At 40.1% G+C, this 27,800-nt stretch overlaps 1 long non-coding RNA gene across 4 annotated transcripts in view; it reads right to left on the reverse strand.

Annotated features, from left to right (window-relative positions):
• LOC122553721 (uncharacterized) overlaps window positions 1-14,407 on the reverse strand; it is a 324,639-nt gene extending 310,232 nt beyond the window's left edge. For 2 of the 4 annotated variants that reach the window (XR_015757931.1, XR_015757934.1), the window contains exon 1: window positions 14,348-14,407. This is a non-coding gene — a long non-coding RNA (uncharacterized LOC122553721). Of the gene's footprint in view, window positions 1-13,860; window positions 14,003-14,347 lie in introns of those variants that run through there. The other 2 variants (XR_015757933.1, XR_015757932.1) reach the window with 2 other exon arrangements.
• Window positions 14,408-27,800: the final 13,393 nt, after the last annotated feature.

Consider the following 27,800-nt stretch of genomic DNA (forward strand, 5'->3'; position numbering starts at 1 on the left):
ACTTTAATGGTTGGGTGGCACAGTGGCACAGTGGTTAGCACTGTTGCCTCACAGCGCCAGAGACCCGGGTTCAATTCCCGCCTCAGGCGACCGACTGTGTGGAGTTTGCACGTTCTCCCTGTGTCTGCGTGGGTTTCCTCCGGGTGCTCTGGTTTCCTCCCACAGTCCAAAGATGTGCAGGTCGGGAGAATTGGCCATGTTAAATTGCCCGTAGCGTTAGGTAAGGGGTAAATGTCGGGGTATGGGTGGGTTGCGCTTCGGCAGGGCGGTGTGGACTTGTTGGGCCGAAGGGCCTGTTTCCACACTGTAAGTAATCTAATCTAATCTAATATCAAGTGTGGTGTATAATAGTTTGGCTAATTTGTAACTGTTCTTTCTTTTCTATCACTCAAAGTTCAGCTTGTACTTTATAATTGCTATTTGAGACAAGAATTAAGGAAAATAACCAAAGCTATGCATGCACTGGTGCAATTTGCACTTTACATCATCTCATAGAATAGAATAGGTAAAAACAATGACTGCAGATGCTGGAAACCAGATTCTGGATTAGTGGTGCTGAAAGAGCACAGCAGTTCAGGCAGCATCCAAGGAGCAGCGAAATCAACATTTCGGGCAAAAGCCCTTCATCAGGAATAAAGGCAGAGAGCCTGAAGCGTGGAGAGATAAACTAGAGGAGGGTGGGGGTGGGGAGAAAATAGCATACAGTACAATAGGTGAGTGGGGGAGGGGATGAAGGTGATAGGTCAGGGAGGAGAGGGTGGAGTGGATAGGTGGAAAAGGAGATAGGCAGGTAGGACAAGTCCAGACAAGTCATGGGGACAGTGCTGAGCTGGAAGTTTGGAACTAGGGTGAGGTGGGGGAAGGGGAAATGAGGAAACTGTTGAAGTCCACATTGATGCTCTGGGGTTGAAGTGTTCTGAGGCGGAAGATGAGGCGTTCTTCCTCCAGGCATCTGGTGGTGAGGGAGTGGCGGTGAAGGAGGCCCAGCACCTCCATGTCCTCGGCAGAGTGGGAGGAGGAGTTGAAATGTTGGGCCTCGGGGCGGTGTGGTTGATTGGGTTGAAGACTTTAAGCTGCTGACTACACGTTGAGTTACCTCCAGAGTATCTCAGCCTGTAAGCTTCTGCGTGTGAACTATCCCTGAGGCTTCTTCCTCCATTCTCTAAGTAAAGCTCTTCAACTTCTTTTGTGCTTTAACACTCCTTTATTTACTTCTGTACATTGTAGATTATCAAATATTCATTGCCACAGAAGGCTGTGGAGGCCAGGTCATTGAGTGCATATAAGATTGAGATCGATAGGTTCTTGAATATCAAGGGAATCGAGAATTACGGCAAGAAATTGGGAGAATATGATTGAGAAACTTATCAGTCATGATTGAATGGTGGAGCAGACCCAATGGGCTGAAGGGCCTAATTTCTGCTCCAATGTCTAATGGTCTTATGTAGCTCTCTAGCCCAGAGTCTAAGACCTTTCACTTTGCACATTCATTCCAGACTTTTGACTTCTCTTACTGATGTCAAACGTATGTAATCAGTTACATTATCATGACTTACATAAATCTCAATATATTACACAGTCATCAATGCCCTGATATTAACATAGATCATCTTTTGAAGTGAAATAGAAATCATGAATTGAAAAAGAGTTATTTATTTAGTCAAGCTAATCACTAATACAAAATGGGTCAAATTAGGTGTCACAAGGCTTCAACCAGCATGTAGAATTGGTTTTGACAAAGGGTCACTGAACATGAAACATTAACTCTGTTTCTGTCTCCACAGATGCTGCCAGACTTGCTGAGTTTCTTCACCACTTTGTGTTCTTGTTACACAGCTCCAACATCTGCAGTTCTTAATTTTATTTTATAGAGTTATATTACCCTGACATATATTACCCTACCCAGATTTACAATGAACAATTGTTGTTCTTCCAGTACCAGTTTTGTATCAGTAAGTATGAAAAAGAGTTCTGTAACATTTAATTAGTGGTACATGTTGTCCAAAACTAATCACATTTCTCGCAAATCATTGCTAAATCCTTGAGTCATATAAATGAATTAAAATGGAAATGATTTGCATTTTTGGGGGTAGTGATTCCTTATGTATCATTGGTGTTGAACACAATAAGATGTTTCTTCCTATGATACCGCTGTAATAAATCAGAGGAATTAATTAAGACTTTTGTTCTATTGCGTCAAAACTATTAATCCATTCCACCTGTTGGTTGTATGTAGCAGCTGATGAGAAAGAATGCTGGGAGAGCACGATGACACTAACTGGGTTCAAGCCAAAAAAGCTTTTAATTTAGGATATCTCAAAATTTTTTACCATAACGGTTCCTCGTTCAAAAATGATGATTTTATTTCCATGAGAAATTTGTAAAGAATGCAGTAGTACTGCATAATTATTTCATTTATGTTTCTGTTTAGATTTAAATCTTTAAACAAAAGGATAACCAACAGAATGTTGACCAAAGCCTTTTGCTCCCGTGAAAGGTTCCAAAATTTCACTTATCTAACTACAAAATTTGTATCGAAAGAAAGCCACAGGAATGCTTTAGATAACATTCTGTTGCCATGGTGAGAATTTTAAGTATACTCGTTTACAGCAGGAAGTTTAGCTTTAGCTAGCCTATAGCAACTCAATGAGACTTAGCTTGTTGTTTTGTTTACTCTGGTATTATTCTGTTGTTTGTCTTAAGCTATGTGCACGGCTTCAGTCAGGCTCAGCACACTTGACACATTACTTTGAGCAAGTCATGATTTCGAGGTGCCAGTGTTGGACTGGAGGTGTACAAAGTTAAAAATCACACAACACCAGGTTATAGCCCAAGAAGTTTATTTGGAAGCACTAGCTTTCAGAGCACTGCTGAACCACCACCTGATGAAAGAACAGAGCTCCAAAAGCTAGTGCTTACAAATAAACCTGTTGGACTGTAACCTGGTGTTGTGTGATTTTTAACTTTGAGCAAGTTCTCAACGTTCATCAGAAGTGACGTCTTTCAGATACAACAGTAAATGTAAAACAAATTGCATTTTGCAAGGAAGAGGAAATGATACTTCCAGTTTGTGATCAATATTTGTCTCTTAACCTACATCACAAAAGAAATCAGCATTTATTTGATGTGTGTAGGACCTTGCTTGTGCAAATCATTTTAAAAAACATTCTTTTATTGGATGTGAGCACTATCAAATGTACACATATTGGCATCTATGTCTTGGACTGTCCTGAGTACATGAATGATGCCATATCAAAACAAGTTCTTTAATTTGATTTGTTTCCTGAATTGATCCTGTGAAGTGCCTTGGAACGCTTTATTAACTTAAAAGTCACAATAGAAATTATGTTGTTGTTTGTCATTAAATGCCTAAATAAATTCCATATTGTCACATAATTGAATAGTGAACATAGGAACAATATGTTATGGCACACACTGCACTAATACTGGTTCCAAGAACTTCAGGCAAAGAGATTTCGAATCAGGAGATGGAAAGTTCAGGCTATTTCTATTTTTAATTCTCAACTGCTAATTTAATTTTATAGTTTGGATATTTATTTCTTATTTGAACAAACACAATACAGAAACTGGAAGGCTCATGGGAAACAGTTTTGCGTTGACATTAACATTGTCATGAAGATGCGCTTACATTGAATATCAACTTTTAATTCATCAGTTGAAAAAGGAATTAAGCTTTTAATAAATCTGTTGAAACAGAAAATTCAACTCACAGCTCAAAGTGGTTGGATTCTAACTTATAGCATTGATGGTTTTACATTCCAACCCTACTGAAACTAAGACAGCAAGTCAACAAAATTCCTGCAAGATACCTTAAAGATGTTTTAAGTTGTTCTATTAATAATACAGCTGTGAGAAAATATTTGGAGTATTCATACATTGAAGATTCACCATTAAATATTAATTACTTGGACAATGACACCTATGGGTAAGATGAGGAAACTCCCAAATCAGACCTATTCCTATTACAGTCAGAACATGCAATCATTCTTGGATCACTGGATTTTGTAAAGTAAGATGCCATAACAAACCAATGTCTGTTGTGTCTTTTAGGCCTATCAAGTCCTCTGAAGAGCAGTCCACCCAAACCCGCTCCCTACCATATCGCCATAACTCTGCATTTCCAATAGCTAAGCAAGCTAGGCTGACTGTGGGAGGAAACCACAGCATCCGGAAGAAACGCATGCAGAATGGAATGTTCATGTGAACATAAGAATTAGGAGCAGGCACAAACCACTCAACTTCTGAAGCCTGTTTCAAGTTTCAATAGGATTGTGGCTAATCTGGTGAGTCCAAACAAATACCTAGCCTCCCTCCCCCATCATTTTTCAGATCCTGCTCACGAGGAATCAGTCTAACACTGTTTTAAAAATATTTACACCCCCTCTTTGTAAAAGAGATTTCCAAAGACTCATGTCCATCTGTGACAAAGCATTTCTCTTCATCTTTATTTTAAACAAGTGTCCCCATATTTTTAAACAAGTGTCCCCTTATTTTTAAAAAGTGAACTCTATTTCAGATTTGGCCACAGGAAGAAACATCCTCTTCACTTCCATCCCACTCAGACCCCTTACGATCTTATATGTTTCAATCAAGCCAACTTCTGAACTCCAGAGCATACAAATCCAGTCTGTCCAAATTTTCTTCAGAATACAATCCATACATTCCAGGTTTGTAAACATTCTCTGAACTGTTTCCAATGTGTTTAGATCCTTTCTGAAAAAATGGCCACCAATACTGCAATGTGGTTTCACCAATTCCCTTCATCTCTTCATTTCCTTTGACTTAACCTCTACACACAATAATTGACAACATTCTTTTAGCTTTCCTATCTACTTGCTATACCTGCAAATTGACCTTTTGTGCTTTATGCACTGGGACACCTACAACCTTCTGCATCCCAAAGATCCACAATTTCTTTTATTCTTCCTGCTAAACCAGACAACTATACTTCATTTGCCAGATCTTGGTGCACTTACTTAACCTAGTTATATCCCTTCATAGCTTCCTATGTCATCTCCACAACTTGCTTTCTTTACTGTTTGTGTGCCATCAGTAAATTTGGCAACGATTCCTTCAACAAAGTAATTCAGATGAATTGTGAACAGTCAGGGCTCCAGCACTGATCAATGTGGCACACCACATGTTACATCTTTCCAATCAGAATATTACCATTTATGATTACTCCCTGTTTCCTGTTAACTAGCCAAGCTTCTATCCATGCCAACAGCATGTTACCCCCTACAGCATGAGCTTTTATTTTCCACAATAACCTTTGATGTGGCACTTTATCAAATTCATTCCTCAAGCCTAAGCGCAGTTCATCCACCATTTCTCCTGTATCTACATTCAATGTTACTTCCTCAAAGAAATCCAGCACATTAATTCAAACTGATTTCCCTTTCTCAGAGCCCTGTGTAATAATCTTAAAATTTTCTCTAAGTGCCCTGCTATAACATCTTAAATAATAGCTTCCAACACCTTCACCATGACAGATGTTAAGCCAACAGTTTCTACTTATTGTCTTCTTTGCTTCTTTGAGTGCAGGAGTTATCATTTGCCCTTTATAATCTAATGGAAGCTTCCACATATCAAGAGAATTTTGTAAAATTAAAACCAATATAACTATTATTTCACTGCCACTTCTTTTAATAACTAAGGCTAAAGTCCATCAGGTCTCAATGGACTGAAAACCCACACCTCCAACCATGCGGTCAGTATCATTTCTCTGGTGCTTCTTGAGTTCCTCCAATCATGCCACCTCCTGATTTATCCTCACATGGTGAAGATTGTACAAATTATTTCAATGTTCAAATTATCTGCTATCATTTTCCATTATGAACTCCTCAGATTTACTCCTTATAGAATTAACATTCACTTTGTTAACTCATTTTCTTTTAAAATGTCCATAGGAGTTCTTACTACTCTGTTTTTATATTCTAAGCTCATTTTCTCTCATACTCTAAATTTCCCCTCCTTATTAATCTTGTAGTGATTTTCTGTGTTTTTTTAAATATTTTGTCCAATGTTCTGACCTGCCATGAAGTTTGCACAACTGTATGCATTTTCTTTACCTCCATTTTTAATATTCTTTGATTAACTACAGACAGTGCATCCTCCTCCTTGATATGTTTTCATTGGAATGCATCTACTCTGTGTGTTTTGAAAAAGACCCTTAGTTATCTACCACTGTGTCTTTACTGATCTGTCCCTTAACCTAATTTGCCACTTGCTTTAGCTGGCTCCGTTTTCACTCCTCCTTATTGTCCTTAAATAAATTCATTTTTCTCGCCTTTGATCCATTCCTCTCTCCCTCAAATTGCTTATAAAATTAACTTCTGAGCTGCTCATTGCTATCTAGGGACAAATTCACTATGAGATTATTAATTAATGATATCTCATTGTGCAAAATGAGGTCTAGTATAGCGTGCTGTTTGGTTAGCTCCAAACTTTTTCTGTTCTAAGAAGTCAGCCAGGTTTCACGATGGGGTCTGACTTATCCAGGATTATCATCAGCTTGTGTACAACAAAGAAGACAACTAAATTCAGCATCTAAATCTTTAAACTGGAAATTTCAAGACCATTGATTTCAAATTGAAGCCAGTTGACTCAGCCAAACTATGAACTGTATGATCTGTCTGTGTGTGTGTGTGTGTGAGGGAGGGGTGGGGGGTGTTGGGGGTGGGGGTGTGTTGGGGGGGTGTGTGGTGAGGAGGGATTCGGTTAAATATAATTAACTGCTTTATTATTGTGTTACACTCAAGAAAACCTGCGCAATTGGTTGTTTAAAGCTCACAGTGCACAAATAGTTAATTCATCACTGAATTAGTAAAACCTTTTTTTAGGAACAAAGCAAAGTGTGTTACTGTTAAATAAGAGGGAAAAGAGAGGACCCATTTGATCCTCCTCACCTGATCATAACAACATTAAGCTGACTTAATAACATTCCCATTAAATTGAGGGTAATCATCAAACATGCTAAATAAAAGGTAAGAACTATCAACAGAACAACTAACTCAATGATTTGAGCTTGCACTGCCTACAATGTAAATGAGGTTAGGAATAAGTTGGTATCTTGTCAGCACACTTTTTTTCATAAAGGTTAGCTATCTACAGGATTTTTATTTTGCCAAGTTCAGTGCAGCATATTTTGTTGCGCGCTTGCCAGACAGGGTTATAATGCTAAACATGTATCACAATCTGCTACTAGTTGATGACCCTAAGTTGTCTGAATTCCTACCTCTATAACAAAGATATGAGCTGCTTGTTGAGACACTCAAAATACATGTAAACATTACAGATAATGCATGTTTGCCAAGTTCAAGTTTATCACAAATTCACACTGGGGCTCCCTGAAACTGCCAAGGACAGATTGACCCCTGGTTGTCCAGCCATCAAATCTCAGAGACAATTGAGCTGCAAAGCTGGAAAGGAGGGGTAAGTGAGAGAGGCAAAATGGCTGCAAAGAAATAGGAAATCCAATAAATTATTTCCAATGACATGTTTTATATAAAGACCAGACAGCTCCTCCGAGGAACAAATTAGTGGAAATGTTGGTGAGCTTCAGGAAATAGCAGATATGCTACTTCTGTCAGACTGTAACAAGTTCCAGCTCCAGTCAGATTGGCCCAAGGATCATTTAACATTTGTACAGGTTAATAAATCACATATTGGGAAGAAACAGCAGCTCTTCACCATCTTAGAATTCCACATGAAATGGGATGGGCTTTGGGCCATATTTTTCAGAACTCAGACGAATCTGGAGCTACACTTTTTTTGCTGATCATTCATGGGATGTTGGCAGCATTGACTAGGGCAGCATTTTATTGCTCACATGGAATTGCCCTTGAGAGCAATTAAATTATTGAAAGGAAACAGTCGGGAAGGCAAATAATATATTGATCTTCATTACAACAAAGTTCGAATACAGATGCAAAGAAGTTCTTATTGAGCTGTGCAGAGGCTTGGTGAAACCACGTTTGGAGTATTGCAAGCAATTTTGGTTTCCTTCCCTAAGAAAATATATACTTGTCATGGAGAGAGTTCACCAGGTTGATTCCTGATTTGATGGATGAGGAGAGATTGGTTCAACAGGGCCTGTTTTCACCAAGTTTATAAGAATGAGAAGGAGTCTCACTGAAATGTTTCAAATTCTGACAGGGTATTTTCAGACTGGACGCAGAAATGATGTTTCCAATAGCTGCGGGGCCGTCTGTGGATATGCTGTAGACCATTGTGGACTGAGATGGAAAGACATTTCTACATTCAGAGTGCGCTGAACTTGTAGAATTTTCTATCACAGAACACTGTGGAGCCAAAGATACAGAAGATATGTAAAAAAAAAATTTCTAAAAGCTAAAGGTATCAAAGGGTAAGGGGAGGTGGGGTGGGGGGACGAGGGGAGGGTCAAGTGTGAGTAAGACAGCTCTTGTAATGTCTCTCATTGATCTGCTCGGCCAATGTCACTTTCCAATTGGTAGATTTTGAACACTGATGGATTTTTTTTCTTATCATCAGCAAGCACCCCTTATGTGTCCAGTGTCAAGCTGCTGAAAGATGGGAGACTGAACTCATAATATTTTCAGATTTCAGGTGTCAGCAGAAACAGGGGCAAAAGTGCAGAAAAGATGAAGGATGGATTTAACTGCAAATCCTATATATTCCAGTCGCTCTTCGTAACAAAGGCATCTGGTTCCGAAAGGTTCTACAGTTGCTTTAGGTACAGCAACAACTCTTTAAGAAATCCAGTCACATTCTTAAGTAAATATTTATGCAACTACTTTGAAAAGGAAACCATTATATGTTTCTTGTTCTGTCAGGTAGGGTGCCTTCCTAACTTTTAATTTAATAACCATATTACCCTGCAGTGATTAGACATCTCCTGAGATCCCCACAATCATAAATAGAAGACTGCAGCCAATGCAATTCACTCTATTTATAGCAAGAAATGACTGAATGTAATACCTACAGCAAAGGATATGGACACAGGCAATATCCCAGTTGAAGTTTGGAATAATTGTGTTCCAGCACCAGCTACAAGCAATTCCAAGTCAGCTATAACATTGGCATTTACCCAACAAAACAAAAAAGCAGTGTAACGTAAGTTGTAATTGTAGGAACAAAGCATTTTTAAAAATTAATTCACAGGATGCGAGTTTCACTTGCTAGGCCAGCATTTAATACCCATTCCTAATTTCCCAGAAGTCAGTTAGGGGTAAACCACTTTCTATGAGCCTGGAGTCATAATATAGGTGTGACCAGGTAAGGAAGTCAGTATTCTTCTTTAAATGGCATTAGTGAATGAGTTTTGTTCCAACAATTGACAATGGTATCATTGCCAATGGACTCTTATTTCCAGATTTCGATTGACTTCAAGTTCCACCATTTGCTCCTGCTATTGCAGCTGCTCCTGCTGCTTGTAGTTACTCCAGCTGGGAGACCTGCTGTCATGGTACACCATCCTGGCACACCTACAGTCCGTTTTCTGCAAACAGTCTGTGCTTTCCTCATCCAACTTCATGTTGGTTGACATATCCCTCTAAGGTAACATTGAGGGCCGAAGGGCCTGTTCTATGCTGTATTGTTCTATGTTCTATGTACTAAGGCTTGTCCTCTATAAGAGATTTGATAGAGCATTGACCAGGAGAAACTGATTCATCTCGTGTCAGAATCCAGAACAAGAGGGTATCATGATAAAGTTAGAGCCAGGTTCCTGTGGGTGCTGACATAAAATACTCCCTCAGAAAAATTGCAGTGAAAATTTGGAACTCTTTCAAAAATGGTGCTCGAGCTGAGGGGCAATTGAAAATTTCCAAATGAAAGTGATACATTTTTGCTCAGGAAAAGCAGAAGAGAACTGAAAATCGAATAAAGGGGGAGGAGATGAAATATGAAAACAAGTTAGCTAGTAATATAAAAGAAGATTGCAAGAGTTTCTTTAGATATCTGAAAGGAAAGAGAAAGACAAGAATGGACATTGGACCGCTGAAAAATAAGGCTGGAGAATGGGGAACAAGGAAATGACAGACTTTGCATTGGTTTCCACAGTGGAAGATACCAGCAGTATACCAGAACTTCAAGAGAGGGGCAGAGGTGAATGCAAGTGGCCATTGCTAAGGAGAAGGTGCTGGGGATGCTGAAGGGTCTGAAGGTGGATAAACCACCCCAACCAGATAGACTACACCAGAGTTCTGAAGGAGAAGCTGACAAGATTGTAGAGACATTGGTGGTGAACTTTTAGGAGTCACTGGAGTCAAGGAGGATGTCTGAAGACTGGAAAATGTAACAGCCCTGTTGAGGAGGGATTGAGGCAGAAGACCTGATCTTGGTTGCTGATAAGACCTTGCATTCTATTATTAAGGATGACCTTGCAGAGTAGTTGGAAATGCGTGGTAAAATAGGGTTGAGTCAGCACAGCTTCGTCAAGAGGATGTCATGTCTGACAAATCTTTTAGAATTCTTTGAGGAGGTAGGATATACTTAAGAGGGAAATCAGGAGGGCAAAAAGGGGACATGAGATAGCTTTGGCAAATAAGGTTAAGGCGACTCCAGAGAAACTCTATAAATACATGAAGGAGAAAGGGGTAAACAGGGAGAGAATAGGGCCCCGCAAAGATCAGCAAGGCAGCCTTTATGTGGAACTGCAGGAGATGGGGAAGATACTAAACAAGTATTTTGCATCAATGTGGGGAAATAGATGGTGACATCTTCAAAAATGTCCATATGACAGAGGAGCAAGTGCTGGATGTCTTAAAACAAGTGGTGGGCAAGTTGTTGGAGGGAATCATGAGAGACAGGATCTACATGTATTTGGAAAGGCAAGGTTTTTTGAAGAAGTAACGAAGAGGATTGATGAGGGCGGAGTGATGGGTGTGATCTATATGGACTTCAAGTAAGGGATTTGACAAGGTTCCTCATGGTAGACTGGTTAGCAAGGTTTGATCACATGGAATACAGGGAGAACTAACCATTTGAATAGAAGAACTGGCTTGAAGATAGAAGACAGAAGATGATGGTGGAGAGTTGCCTTTCAGACTGGATGACTGTAACCAGTGGTGTGACGAAAGGATCAATGCTGGGTCCGCAGCATTTCAGCATTTATATAAATGATTTGGTTGTGAACATAGAAGGTATAGTTAGTAAGTTTTCAGATGACACCAAAATTGGAGGTGTAGTGGACAGCGAAGAAGGTTACCTCAACGTACAACAAGATCTTGATCAGATGGGCCAATGGGCTGAGGAGTGGCAGATGGAGTTTAATTTAGATAAATGCAAGGTGCTGCACTTTGGAAAGGTAACTCAAAGCAGGACTTGTACACTTAATGGTAAGGTCTTGGGGAGTGTTACTGAACAAAGAGACCTTGGAGTCCTCGGTAGATAGGATAGTGAAGAAGGCACTTAGTATGCTTTCCTTTATTGGTCAGAGCATTGAGTATAGGAGTTGGGAGATCACGTTGTGGCTGTATAGGACATTGGTTTGGTCACGTTTGGAATATTGTGTGCAATTTTAGTCTCCTTCCTATTGGAAGGATGTTGTGAAACTTGAAAAGGTTCAGAAAAGTTTCAAAAGGATGATGCTAGGGTTGGAGGATTTAACCTCTAGGAGAGGCTGAATAGGCTGTGACTGTTTTCGCTGGAGTGTCAGAGTCTGAGGGGTGACCTTACAGTGGTTTATAAAATCATGAGGGGCACAGATAGGATAAATAAACAAGGTCTGTTCCCTGTTGTGGGAGAGTCTGGAACTAAAGGGCATAGGTTTAGCGTGAGAGGGGAAAAGTTTAAAAGGGACCTAACGGGCAACTTTTTCACTCAGAGGGTGGTGTGTATATGGAATGAGCTGCCAGAGGAAGTGGTGGAGGCTGGTACAATTACAACATTTAAAAGGCACCTGGATGGGTAGATAAATAGGAAGGGTTGAGAGGGATATGGGCCAAGTGCTGACAAATGGGACTAGATTAGGTTAGAATAACTGATCGGAATGGATAATTTGGACTGAAGGATCTGTTTCCGTGCTGTACATCTCTTTGACTCTGTGACTCTAGGTAACAGTGTCGAGAGCGTGGTGCTGGAAAAGCACAGCAGGTCAGGCAGTATTCGAGGAGCAGGAAAATCGACATTACGGGCAAAAGCCCTTCATCAGGGATTTCCTGCTCCTTGGATGTTGCCTGACCTGCTGTACATTTCCAGCACCACACTCTCGATTCTGATTGGCAGCATCTGCAGTCCTCACTTTTCTCTAGTTGACTCTCGGTAACAAGCAACTTAGACAAAGCAGAGCCTGTAGACATGATCTATTTGGATTTCCAGAAGGCCTTTGACAAGGTTCCACACAGGAAACTATGAAGTAAAATAAGAGCTCATGGTATTGCAGGTAAGTTACTGGCATGGATAGAGGATTGGCTGACCAGCAGACATCCAAGAATGGGGTTAAAGGGGTCTTTTCAGGATGGCGGCCGGTGACTAGTGGACTTCCACAGGGGTCTGTCTTGGGACCGTGACTATTCACATTATACAATAACGATCTGCATGAAGGAACTGAGGGCATTATTGCCAAGTTTCAGAAGGCACAAGGATAGGTGGAGGGACAATTAGTGTTGAGAAAATGAGGAGGGTGCAGTAGGACTTGGACAGGCTAAAAGACAAAGCAAAAAAGTGGCAGATGGAATGCAATGTGAGAACGAATGAGGTATGCACATTGATAGGAAGAATAGAGATATAGAAATCTGAAGCTCAAAAGGATTTGGGAGTCTAAGTTCAGGATTCTCTTAAAGTTAATATGCAGGTTCGGTTGGCAGTTAGGAAGGTAAATGCAATGTTAGCATTCATTTCAAGAGGGCTAGAATGCAATTGCAGGGAAGCATTGCTAAGGCTGTATAAGGCCCTGGTCAGACTGCATTTGGAATGTTGAGAACAGTTTCTGGTCTCGTATCTAGGGAAGAATGTGCTAGCGTAGGAAGAAGCCCAGAAGAAATTTAGAAGAATGATCCTGGTATGAAGGGCTTATCATATGAGCAGCTGTTGAAGACTCTGGGTCCATATTTGATGGAGTTTAGAAGGATAGGAGGGGAATCTCATTGAAACTTACAGAATACTGAGAGGTCCAGATAGAGTGGACATAGAAAAAATGTTTCCACTAGGAGGAAAGACTAAAGTTCAAGGGCACAGCCTTAGAATGAAGGCATGACCTTTCAGAACTGAGATGAGAAAGAATTTCCTCAGCCACAGAATGGTGACTCTGTGGAACTCATTGAATGTATTTAAGACAGAGATAGATAGATTCTTGATTGTTAAGGGGATCAAGGGTTACACAGATATGGCAGGAGAATGGAGTTGAGAAACATATCGGCCATGAGCAAATGACAGAGCAGGCTCGACTGGCCATACAGCCTAATTCTGCTCCAAAATCTAATAGTCTTATGTATCTACTGTCCATGACCTTCGAGATGTCAGTGCCATGGGTTTGGAAAGTGCTGTCTAAGGACTCTTGATGAATTACTCCTATTGCATTTCTGCAACTTCTGCGTCTTCTAGATATTACACACTGCTGCTGCTGAGTGTTGGTGGTGGAGAGATTGGACATTTGAGAATGTGGTGCCAATGAAGCCGGCTGCTTTATCCTGGATGGTGTCAAGCATCTTGAGTGTTGTTGGAGCTGCACCCATCCAGGCAAGTACACAATAAAGGGTAATGATTACAGCTGCCTCCAAGCAATGCTGACACATACTGTTTAGAGGTTCCAACTGTTCCTGTCTCAGTCCAAAATAATGCTAACACAACATGAGAGATGAAGCTTCACACTTTGTGTCATATTCATGGAATTCTCTTACTAGATAACATCATTACCTTAGTCTATTTTTCTTCTGTGCACAAGTCCAAATGGGAAGTTATCCACTGAAAAAGAAACAGGATTCTAAGCATGAAGTTATCAGAAATCTGTAACTGGCCTGTACGTATCTCAAAATATTTCTGCATTCCCTTGTGAAAATTACATCCAGCTGATCATCAGAAATAAAAAGGGAAAGATCGACTCAAAACACAGTGAAATTCTGAATTTGTCAGGGAAATATTATAAAAAGAAACCCTCGTGGACTGGAAGGGTTTGAATTTAAAAGCTGACCTGGTTCATTTGCTGAGGCCTGAAACTTAATTTGACACTTTAGAAGTCATAATTTTTCTGGTTCTAATCAAAAGTTTTGAGAGAGCTCCTGCACCTGAGGGTAAGGACCTGGATTCAAGATAATTATTTTTTCTCTCTTAATAAAGTACGGTAAGCTTAATTAAACTGATCCTTACCATTTATAAATGAAGTAAATATCCAGTCTGTTCTTACCTCTCTCTTAGTTTTCTTGTACTTATGGGATGGTCAATGAGTTGTCCTTTTTGATAATCACGGGAATATTAATTCTATATCTCCTTGATTTCTTCTGTCAGCTACAAGCACACATTCTTCAGTAAATATTTAATGCTGTTTGGTGCAATGTGACCAGAACATGATAGCTTCTGTTCACATGAGAAGGTTGTCATGGTTCCACCTTCTGACCTTGCGCTGTTTCACATTTCTGAACCAGCAGCTGGATTTCATTTGTCTTATCTTTAGGAGCGGATATTGTCGACTATTGGCCTCCATGAAAGAACTTACTGATATGCAAACATGATGCCAGCTTACATAGACCCTATAGTTAATGGATTTCCATTAAAAATACACACAAGAGCACACACATAGAAGCATTAGGTGCAGTGTTTGTAGAGGACCAGACCCACTCGGAATAAGCATATAGACCCTTCTAGGATACGATAGCCAAGTAAAGTATGTTCAGAGCACAGGTAAATAGGGCGATTATCAATTTGAAAAATCTTTCCAAAATATACCAAAGGGTAGGTGGTAAGAGTGGAGAGTTCCTTGGTCAGCCATGTAATTAATATAAATTTGAGCTGCTCTGATCACAATCCAGGCCGCAATAGGCAAGTTTAAATACATATTGTGCTCATCCCCATCCTTGGAACTGTGTTGGCTGGACACCAGTGTGAAGCAGTTTGGTGCTTTTAGTTCCAGATTTTTATTGAAGTCAAATTTCTCCATCTGCCATGAGCCACGAGGGATTCTGGATGGTTAGTCTAGTGACATGACCACTATGCCACATTCTCTCCTGTGATCAAGTGATCATTTTTTAAGGTCAGTGCATTTCCTTTCTAAAACCATTTCAAGTTAACCAGATGAAGGAAATCAAAAATTGACATTTCCTATTTTACCACAATCATGATAGTTTTCATAAGCATTTAATGTTTAGTATGAATAGCTAAAGAGAGGAGAATATAGTATAAGAGGAAAAAGGGGAATGCAATTGGAGTGGTTGAATTATTCCAGAGATACTTCACAAATATTTAGCACAAACGATGCTGGAAATGTGAATATATTGTTGGGAAACATGTGAGCCTTCTTCAGAGAATGCAAAAGAGATTTGCTAGAGCAGTTCCAGAAACAGGGAAATTGTTGCTGCAAGATTAGATTGGAGAAGCTGGGTTTACTCTCCTTTGAGAAATGGTGATTAAGGAAAGCTGGGATAGACATGCATGAGAAGCTGACAGGTTTGGTTAAGGTAGCTAAGAGAAAAACTAACTGATAGTACAAGGGCTAGGGGACACAGATGGAAGATTTTGGACAAGAGATCCAGAGGAGGAATGTGAGGAAGAGAATGGAAACGATCTGGAACTTACTACCTATGAGATGGTCAAAGACAATCAATTATTTCAAAAGGATATCAGATAGGCTTTTGGACAGAATGAAGAGGGAATCCTTTGAAGCAGCAGGAGAGAAAGAATTGATTTGTATAAAAGAGTGATCATAAACCGACAAAGATAACTCAGCGGGCAATAGTCCTTAAATTGTTGGACAAAGTCAGAGAGAATTTCTGATCATTTAGTCATTTTTTAGACCAGCAAAGAATTCCAAATTGTGACAGAAAGTGTTATGAAACAAAGCTTCATTGATGTTACTTCACGCCACTGGCAATTCACTTGTGAAGAGAAACAGGATTCAATAAGTAGTTTTATCAATTCAATTTTGACAATTAAAAAGCAAATAAACTGCCAGTCACAGCAAAAGGTTCACAGTATGTCCAGGCTTGTGTGACAGGGAGATTCCTCTCTGAAAACACAACTTGGACTAAAGTCATCGTCAGGATAACAACATGTAATGTGGTTGCAGCCCCACCTTAGGAAAAATTTGACAAGCGTCTCACTTGAATGAAAGCTCTTCATTAAGTAATTACATATGATTGGTCTATTTTTGTGAGCTTGTTAGGAATGTTAGAGCACTGAAAAAAGGAAAGAAGAACTGACTATATGTTTACATATCAGTGGAAACATTTTGGAAACATCTCTTAAGCACATGGAGGCTGCTGAATAAACTAACATGCTGGCATGTTACTTAAAAGACCTCACTTAATGTTTTCTCTCTCTGATATTCATGCACATACATGGGATAACAGGAGAACAAAGGCTGCCTCATCTCTTCCCAAGCTGAAGTGTACAGATACCAATTCTGTTCTTAGATTTTAGACAGTCCTCAATAATTCAGGATCAGATTACATAAGAAAACAGGGTTTGCAAAACTTTGAACAACTTCCTATTTGGTCACATTCAGAAAGCTTTTGTTAACTCATAACCTGGGTGTTCTAAATTCACTCACTTTTTCAGTTGAACCTAACCTGCTCTCCAATCACAACATCAGTGCAGCAATTTAGAACGAGGGACATCTTGGCTTCTCATCCAGAAGCAAAGATACCCTGTCCCATGAACCATGATTCCTAATGTTGGCACACCCCAAAGGAAGATACCCATGAGACTCTCCTGTTTATGGTATAACTTTGATTGTTAATAACTAAGCACGGGTAGAGATTGGGACTGGGTAAACTGAAGAAAATGAAAGTAGACTCAATTTATCTACTTCCTGGTTAAAAATGAGGCTAATTTGGTTACATGGATGTAAAATGCTCCCTAGACAGTCGCAATAATTAACACTGATGGATGAACAGGTATCATATCATTTTAATCAATAATCTTACAGAACTGATAAAACCAAATATTCTTGCATGTAGACAACACTTTCACTCCTAGCAAATTTTGTAAATCACGTTACAATCAATTAAGCACTTTTATGAAGTATATTTTCTTTTGCAATGTAGAAAAAGTGGCAGCATAGAAAGATCCCATAAACAATAGTACCTAGATAGATTGCATTAATGACAATGATTTTTGGCCAATATTGGTCAAGGCATTATAGATAACTCTCTTGCCTTTTTTTTCAAATAGAGCTGTCATATTTATCTTTGATAGCTCTCCCTTTGCACTGGACTGTCAGTCTTGTATTCAAGTCCTGAAGTTGGACTTGAACCATAATCCTTGTAACTCAGAGGAGGGTTTCAATTCTTTTTAATATTTCTTTTGAATTTCACACCTTCAGCACAAGTCTTAGGAATATCACCAGCGAAAAGGATGTGGCACAATTCATAAGGAGTTTTAACTTTCAGATTGGTTAGTCTCAGTGAAGGTTCAAGTCCTTACATTTGCTATTTAGGTTTACACCAGCAAATGTATAACAGAGTCTCTTTAATAACATTGATGATGTTTTATGTAGAAGTTTGGAAGCTTTCAAAGGGTCACCAACAAGATTGGAAGCCAATAGAGAATAATGATACCATATTGGAAGAGGAAGACACTCCCACCCATTTCAGAGACAACATGCAGCAAAGCGTAAGAGACAAGACAAATAGAAGGACCATGATCACGGGAGGAATTACACAATTGGTAACAGATGCCGAGATGAGAACCTGCTTCCTGCCATTGCCAGTGGCCAGACAACATCAATTGCAATAAAAGTTGCAACAACACTTGCTCCTTTCATGATGTTATCCAAGAAATATCAAGGGTTTCTCAATCAGTTCCACATAAGTATATAAGGTAAATAATTGATGGATTATTTCATCCAGAGCTGCCACTTGCTTCATGGCACCTTGACAACCCAATGTTTCTTTTCCCTTCACAATCTTGCCAGCCTTTCTGTAGTTACTAATGGGGTGGGAATATTCTCAACATTATTTCAAAGTATTCCCACCCTATTAAAGCATAATAATGTCAATGTAAATTGGATCTCCACATGTCTTCATCACACTGCAGTAGTGTCACAATGTTTTCCTTCAATGATGCCTTGATTGAGGAGGAACCTTCATTGAGGAGACAGCAAACAAGCCATCCCTTCCATCATGAATTGTGATATTATTGCTGGGAACTTTCAATGTCTGTTCCTAGCCATTGTCAAGCATAAAGCAACAAAGCAATCTAGATGACACTTTGAATTCAATTACGCTTAGTAAAGTGTACTGTTGTATGTCAATAACACCTTTAAACCAACTTACAAAAAGGTCTACAGAGCAGTGGGTAGTATCCCTGCCTCTGAGCCAGATACTTAGGATTTGAGTGCCACCACAGGATCTGATGGCATGAAAGGTGAGTTCATAATGTGGTCGAACAGATTGAGTATCAATCTGCAAATATTCCCAACACAATCAATAACAGCAGGAGACATTCCTGGTCAGTCATGTAATGAAAGGAACATTGGTCATTATTCAAAACTCCAGACTACGTGCTGCAGCAATTCAGACTCTTTGGGTGAGCTGGAACAGTCTCATGAGTTTATGTTTTGATAATTAATACGCATAAAGAAAATTAATCATCAGCAGGCTGTCTATCTCCTTATTGTTAATACCTACGATTACCATGGCTCAGTCTTGAGTGATTGAAATTAGCGTATTATCTTCCCCAGCAGTAAACTAACCATTATGCGCATAATTTCTTTTAATGATTAGATGAAAATGAGTGCATGCTTTTCTTCACTTCTGTTTTTATAACAGCAAGGCAATGAAATTGGTGAGCTCAAGGTTTTCTTAATCAACAGTTCAATCTAATGTAAATCTTACTTGACACATTCCTGAAATAGGTGTGCAATTAGGAGAAAAGTAAACTTGCTGTGAAACTTTACAATATTGGCAACACATCTAAGTGAGGTTTCTGAGGGCTCTATTGCTTTGTGTAATGTCATAATTTAAATCGGGACTGAAATTAAGAACAAATAAGTTCTTTGCCAAATTCCATTTCAGACTTTCATCTGTTATTGATGGTGGGAGGATTCATATTCTGACCACCTTTCTTTGTCTTAGGCTTGTGTTTACTGCGATTTTGCTTAACTTTGCACAACCTTTGCAGTACAAAAATAGAGGCTTTGAGCATTTTACTGATGATTAAAAGTGGATTAGTTACGCTTTTCTGCCACTCAAGGAAGTTGAGGCTGTAGATTTAAACAAAAATAGCATTTTAGCCCTCTGCTGTCTCCACTGGGACAAATATTTCTTTGTAGCTGTGTTACCTCCCTGAATAAATGCTCGTAAATCCTTTGCATTCCAGCGAGTGCTGACACAAGTTACTTCTGAAGGTTACCTACCTTGAAACCATTTAACCATGTCCAGACAGATGATGTCATCTCCTCTGGTCTATTTTGTTTCAATGATGGGCTTAGGTGATACTGGCCAGCAGCTGGGATTGCCATATATGGTTTCTGCCACTGATTCACGCAAATCATATCAATTCAAAGGGGAATGGAATGTATGGAATCAAAATTGCACAGGTCTCAGAAGGTCTCATTTTCTTAATGGCCATGCCTTGGAATTTCCTGTTGATCCAGCAGGGATCATGTCACAGCAATAATGTTTCACTCTCATTTCCCATCTGCTTTGTCTATCTTTTATTCATCACAAAGGTATCTTTATCTTTCTCTCTAGTTTGTTTCTTTTTTTAATTCATGCCAGCAATTCAGGATGAGTTAATGCTGCCCATCCCCATTCCAACAAAGTTTTTCAGGGACGGTGCTGTCCTTTCAGAATACTGAGTGAAGTTAGCCACATGATGGTAGGAAGGATGCACAAGAGGCTGAAGTATAAAAGCACAAAATTTCTTGGAGAGTCTGACGGGAGGAAGTCACAGAGATAGGAAGGGACAAGAACCCGGGGTGATTGAAATTTAAAGCATCCCTGATTTTCATTGTCAATGTTCAAAACATGCATCCCTTTACACTTGTGCTATTCTTGGATCTTAATCAATAAACCATCTCCAAGGTCTCAGCAAATATCACCTCAATTCCACAATACTTTTCAAATAAACAGTGAAAGCACAAGTGTTGTTTGGTTATGTGTTGGTAACTCATTATTTCAGCTTAGCTTAAACAGGACTGGTAGAATAATAAGGAGAATGTGAGGACTGCAGATGCTGGAGATCAGAGTTGGGAGTGTGGTGCTGGAAAAGTACAGCAGGTCAGGCAGCATCCGAGGAGCAGGAGAATACACGTTTCAGGCATAAACCCTTCATCAGGAATATTAAATCACACATTGACAAGTGACAAGGTGTTGTGTGTCACCTGAATTACAAACTCTTTTAATGAAAGATAGATGGAGAGACTGTTAAAGCTACACTTAAAATTTGAAGCAGGAGTGAATTGGGTAATATTGTATTGAACTGAAAGCAAAAGCCCCGACTCTAACATCACTCTTTTTATTGGGGGCAGGGTGATCCATGAGAACTAGAACATTTTCCTTCAGTATAATAACGGTGAACTATGAATATCTTATTTTCTGTTGTTGAAATTACAGTCGTACAAATAAAGTTGAGAGTGTGGTATACGATTTATAGAGGATGTGGGATTTTGGTTTTCCTGTCTAACTACAGACAGTTTAAAAAAAGCTCCAAGCAGGGTCAAGGGTCAATGTCATTAAAATAATCTACTGGAGATTGTCACTTGGAATTACTTTGTTCCATTCAGGAAGTTTGTCACAAAAATTTAAGAACGTTTCTCGCCTTCCTAATAGAGGTTTATGACATCATGAGGGATATGGTTAGGACACATAGACAAGATCTTTTCCCTGGGGTGGGGGAGTCCAGAACCAGAGAGGATAGGTTTAAGGTTTGCTCTGAGAACGTGTCTCATTTCAGATTGCGGTACCACTGATGGGCCCTCTTTCAGATTTCCTGCTAGGCCCATTTTTGTTTCACCCACTACCTGATTCACCGAGACTCATTTGACAGCACCTACCAAACCCAACATCTCACACAGTTAGCAAAACAAGGGCAGAAACACCACTACTGCAGGTTCCCTTCCAAGCATCTAGGGTGAGACAGGAAAAATTTAAAAGGGACCCAAGAGGCAACCTTTTCACACAGAGGATGATGTGTGTAGGGAATGAGCTGCCAGAGGAGGTGGTGGAAGCTGGTACAATTACAACATTTAAAAGGCATCTGGATGGGTATATGAGTAGGAAGGGTTTAGAGCGATATGGACCGAGTGCTGGCAAATGGGACTAGATCAGGTTAGGATATCTGGTCAATATGGACGAGTTGGACCAAAGGGTCTGTTTCGGTGCTGTGTTTCTCTATGACTCTCTGAATTTATAACTGAAAAAGCAAAATTGTTTCTTTCCTCCCAACCGGATTTGAAACAAAGCACAAAATTATGTTATTGCACTAATCTAAATTTGTGATGATTCTATTGGTATATTAATCAAAATAATCCTGGAGTACAACCCAGGTGGTTCTACGTATATATCCAAAGTGCTACAGCACTCATCACCTCACTATAATCAGAGGACCAAAGCACTATAATGATCCAGCCCACAGGGGATCAGAAAATTTACACTTAATGTAAACTTCCAATAGTTGCGTCTAAGTGTGTGATTACTTTGAACTGCCAGCACCACTGGCCCTTAAAAGTAACCATGTATCGACAACATGTAACTTTGGAAGCGCAAAATGTTTTATCAGCTCACCAAATGCAGGTTGTACTTTGCAATATTTTTATAAGGAAATTCCTTGAACTTGATTTCATATTTTTACATGTGAGGCATCCGAAAATACTTCAAACAGAACTTCTCTAAATTGACAAAATAGTTGGTAAAATTATTCTGGTGCTGTTAGGAAGCTTAAACAGAGAAAAATAAGGCATGTAATAACTGAAACAATTCTTAAATCACAGTGACTCCACTTTATTTCCTGAATTAGTGAATCAGCCTTACTTATGAAGAGGTTTATCAAAGCTCTCTCAGAACAGCCACTATCTATGGTGCCTTGTCAGCAACAACAACTATCTTTGCTATAATAAAACAACCCAAGGTAATTTGCAGGGAATGGACCAATCAGAATTTGACACTATATGGAACTTCCCAACCCTGTACAATATGGGCAGTGGGCAGTCAGTTGTTAAAATATGATGAAATCAGAAGAATGAGCTTTTTGATGGTGAGTAAAAGTCTGAATTTCCACCAAACATTTTAACAGCAAGATGAGAGTCTCACTAGTGAATGATGAGAGAAATCTTTGCATACATTAACATCTCATAAATACCCTGCCTTGCTTCAGTTAAAGGCAGTTTGCTATTTTACCAAGTTAAAAATCACACAACATCAGGTTATAGTCCAACAAGTTTAATTGGATGCATTGCTATTTTACCAGGCAGTGGAAAGAATCAAGATGGACACAATTCCTAGCAAAGACTTCAGAGCAGGTTGCTAATGATGCAAGTACATCACTTGTCCATCCAAACCTCCATCTTGGATAGCACTCCCCAATATCTCAGGTTTGAAACCACGGACAGCAACTGCTTCCATCCTTCATCCACGGAGGATGACATCAGAAACATACTAGCCTCAACATGTTATCATGGCGCATCTCTGATTCATTGTAAAGTTCTCCATTTCAGTGCTGCACTTTGAGTGTCCTGATCACCAGGATTGTAATGTTGCTGCCAGGTCACTTTGCAAGCAGGCGCAAGCACATAGCCTCATTTCAAGCCCTTAGAAGTGTGACTGCTGGGATATAAGGGCTACCGTCAGTGATTACAGCTGATGACTCCAATATGCAACCCCATGGCTGAAGTTGAGTACAGGTACAATCCAGACCATTCTTTCATCAGGACCATGGCGATAGATCTCCTGAAGATGAGGTCCCAGTGCTTATAGCAGTCAGGAAAGACCATGAAGTACAGACCAGACAGGTTGTGCTGCATAATCCGTGCATGCAGTGCTCTGCACAATTGTAGCAGAAAAGGAAGAGGTGTGATGGATACTGAAAAGCTTAGAGAGTGGCACCAGTCCTCTGAAGAAGGAGATAAAGGCATTGCACACATTTGTTTCCCTCCAGATACATCAGTGAAGGGTTAATTCTGGCTGGTAGCATCGCACCTGGTGCGCAGCTGGACTTTCGGTATGGCACCATTGGCATAACCACAGAAGATCAGGGCAGCAGCAAGTACTTCCATTGTGGGTGGGTGTAGCACAGCTCAGCACAGGAGGGGAACGGTATATCCACAGTTCAGTAAACAGTGGAGAATTGCTTGAGATCACTCTTAAAATTCTCAGGGAAAGTGTATGGAGAGAAATCTTCCATGAAACTTTCCAAAATTGACATTTAGCTATTTTTTGGCTAAATTCATCTCAATTTATGAAAGATGATATTAGGGCAGCTGACCAATACCTTAACCAAAGAGTTAAGTCTCAAGGAGTGTTTTAATTGAGGAGAGGAAAGGCAAAACATATGGAAAAGGATTTTCAGAGATTCAGGACTAAGGACCTGAAACAATAACTACTCGTAATGAAGTGACTAAGAACTGGAAGAATGCAGAGTTTTGAAAAGTTTGTTGGGCTGGAGAAAGGTGGAAGGACAGGAAGGGGTGGGACACCTTCCATGGAATTGAAAACGAGGATGCAAATATTCGTGGGTCAAATTAAGAGTTAGGACATGGGCAGCTGAACGTCTGATAAATTCAAGTTTATAGAGGATGGGAAGCAAATACTGGAATAATAAAGTCAAGAGGTATTAATAGATTCATAGATTAATGATTAAATGGTAAGAATTGAGTGGAAATGATCATTCACACCTTGCAATGTTAGATTATGTATGGCATAGTAGATGTGGTGATTGAGCACGTATGGCATTGTGGTAGTGTCCCTACCTCTGGACCAGTACATCTGGGTTCAACTCCAAGCTACTCGAGAGGTGTGTTACATCTCTGAATGAGTTAATTAGGCAAAATATCTAGAAGTAGTTGAAGCAAATGCAAGAGTTTGTTTAGTCCAGTTGATGTTTACATTATAACGATAACATTGAAATTAGCAGCTACTCATGGTTATTATTTCATTCTAGTTTGCCTTATGCTAAAATAGGGGCAATTAAAAGGATATAATTCATTGGAGGGTTGCTGAGGAAATCTTTTCTTCAAGTTAAAGGAGTCAATCATAGAATCCCTACAGTATGGAAGCAGGCCACATGTTCTATACTAGTAGAAAGTGAGGACTGCAGATGCTGGAGATCAGAATCGAGAGTGGGGTGCTGGAAAAGCACAGCAGGTCATGCAGCAACCGAGGAGCAGGAGAATCAATGTATCAACATTGCCTAACCTGCTGTGCCTTTCCAGCATCCCACTCTCGACACATGTTCTACACTGCCTCTCCAAAGAGGATTAAATCCAGCCCACTGTTCCAACCGATCTCTATAACGCTGCATTTTCCATGGCTAATCCACCTAGTCTGCAAATCCCTAGGCACTATGGACACGTTAGCATGGTAAATTCACCGACCCTGCACATCTTTGGACTGTGGGAGAGAACCCACACAGACACGGGAGAATATGCAGTCACCTGAGGTGGAATTGAATCCTGGTGCTAAGAGGCAGAGGTGTTAACCACTGAGCCACGGTACCAATGACCTTGAAGGGTATGAGTAATCGATTCTGGTCCCAAAGGCTGTATGTTGATAATTGTTGCAGTGATATAAAATGTTCTGAAATGTACTTTTGCACTAGTATGGGACACTATTTTAACAAAAATTTATAACTTTTTAAAAAAAGTATTTATTTTATGATTATGACCTTACGATATTAAATATTGAGTGCCTTATGTCTCTGCTTGTTGCCCCTTGAAACATACTGAATAAATGACTGACATATAAAGTATTCTACAGCATGAATTAATAAAAGAAAACAAATGTGTAACTGTTTTGTTTTTGCACAAATTATTTAGTTATAAATAAATTCACTGCAGAACTAGCCGGCTGCATTTTAATGCATGTTATTCCAAAATCATTCAATAAATGTTTCCTATGGAACCAACCCATAACATATGTGTAATAGCGTTAAAAGGTGGCCAGTAAGGATTGTAAAATATTGACTTATTTTAATTCTTTCATGGGTTGTCGGTATCTCTGGCTAGGCCAGCAATTGGTGGCAACCCTTAATTGACCTTGAACTGAATGGCTTGTTCAGTTATCTCAGAGAGCAATTTCAAGTGAACCACATTGCTATGGGTCTGGGGTCACATGAGGTAAAGATGGTAGACTTGGCCTCCTAAAGGACATTAGTGAACTGCATGAGTCTTTATACCAATCAGCAATAGTTTAATGGCCACTCTTAGACTATCTTTTAATCCCAGGTTTATTAATTGAATTCTAATTTCACCTAGGATGTCATGGGGGGGATTGTAAACTCACCCTGAGTCTTGGGTTTACTAAGCCAGTGATATTGGCACAACACCACAGTCCCTCTTCACTGTCCACCATGCCTCCAATTTTGGTGTCATCTGCAAACTTACTAACTGTACCTCTTATGCTCGCATCCAAATCATTTATGTAAGTGACAAAAAGTAGAGGGCCCAGCACCGATCCTTGTGGCACTCTACTGGTCACAGGCCTCCAGTCTGAAAAACAACCCTCCATCACAGCCCTCTGTCTTCTACCTTTGAGCCAGTTCTGTATCCAAATGGCTAGTTCTCCCTGTATTCCCTGAGATCTAACCTTGCTAATCAGTCTCCCATGGGGAACCTTGTCGAACGCCTTACTAACGTCCATATAGATCACATCTACCACTCTGCCCTCATCAACCCTCTTTGTTACTTCTTCAAAAAATTCAATCATGTTTGCAAGTCATGATTTCCCACGCACAAAGCCATGCTGACTATCCCTAATCAGTCCTTGCCTTTCCAAATACATATAAATCCTGTCCCTCAGGATTCCCTCCAACAACTAGCCCCCACCAACATCAGGCTCACCGGTCTATAGCTCCCTGGCTTGTCTTTACCGCCCTCTTAAATAGTGGCACTACGTTAGCCAACTCCAGTCTTCCGGCATCTCACCTGTGACTATCAATGATACAAATGTGTCAGCAAGGGGCCCAGCAATCCCTTCTCTAGCTTCCCACAGAGTTCTAGGGTACACTTTTAGATTAGATTAGATTAGATTACATTGTAGTGTGGAAACAGGCCCTTCGGCCCAACAAGTCCACACCGACCCGCCGAAGCGAACCCACCCATACCCCTACATTTACCCCTTACCTAACACTATGGGCAATTTAGTATGGCCAATTTAGCTGACCCTGCACATCTTTGTGACTGTGGGAGGAAACCGGAGCACCCGGAGGAAACCCACGCAGACACGGGGAGAACGTGCAAACTCCACACAGTCAGTCGCCTGAGGCGGGAATTGAACCCGGGTCTCTGGCGCTGCGAGGCAACAGTGCTAACCACTGTGCCACCGTGCCGCCCAGATCAGATCCTGGGGATTTATCCACCTTTATGCATTCCAAGGCATCCAGCACTTCCTCCTCTGTAATATGGACATTTTGCAAAGTGTCACCATCTATTTCCCTACAGTCTATATCTTCCATATCCTTCTCCATAGTAAATAATGATGCAAAATACTTATTTAGTACCTTCCCCATTTTCTGTGGCTCCACACAAAGGCCGCCTTGCTGATCTTTGAGAGGCCCTATTCTCCCCCTAGTTACCCTTTTGTCCTTGATGTATTTGTAAAAACCCTTTGGATTCTCCTTAATTCTATTTGCCAAAGCTATCTCATGTTGCCTTTTTGCCCTCCTGATTTCCCTCTTAAGTATACTTCTACTGTCTTTATAATCTTCCAAGGATTCACTTGAACCTAACCTTACATATGCTTCCTTCGTTTTCTTAACCAAACCCTCAATTTCTTTCATCATCCAGCATTCCCTATACCTACCAGCCTTTCCTTTCACCCTAACAGGGATATACTTTTTCTGGATTCTTGCCATCTCATTTCTGAAGACTTCCCATTTTCCAGTCGTCCCTTTACCTGCGAACATCTGCCCCCTAAAGGATTTCGAAAGTTCTTGCCTAATACCATCAAAATTTGCCTTTCTACAATTTAGAACTTCAAATTTCAGATCTAGTCTATCCTTTTCCATCACTATTTTAAATCTAATAGAATTATGGTCGCTGGCCCCACAGTGCTCCCCCACTGACACCTCAGTCACCTGCCCTGCCTTATTTCCCAAGAGTAGCTCAAGTTTTGCACCTTCTCTAGTAGGTACATCCACATACTGAATCAGAAAATTTTCTTGTACACACTTAACAAATTCCTCTCCATCTAAACCCTTAACACTATGGCAGTCCCAGTCTATGCTTGGAAAGTTAAAATCCCCTACCATAACTACCCTATTATTCTTACAGATAGCTGAGATCTCCTTCCAAGTTTGTTTCTCAATTTCCCTCTGACTATTAGGAAGTCTATAATACAATCCCAATATGGTGATCATCCCTTTCTTATTTCTCAGTTCCACCCGAATAACTTCCCTGGATGTATTTCAGGGAATATCCTCCCTCAGCACAGCTGTAATGCTATCCCTTATCAAGAACACCACTCTCCCTCCTCTCTTGCCTCCCTTTC

Source organism: Chiloscyllium plagiosum, unplaced genomic scaffold (assembly GCF_037043375.1).
Source record: "Chiloscyllium plagiosum isolate Xiang-an unplaced genomic scaffold, Cpla_swu_hap1 HiC_scaffold_8, whole genome shotgun sequence".
NCBI classification, from domain to species: Eukaryota; Metazoa; Chordata; class Chondrichthyes; order Orectolobiformes; family Hemiscylliidae; genus Chiloscyllium; species Chiloscyllium plagiosum.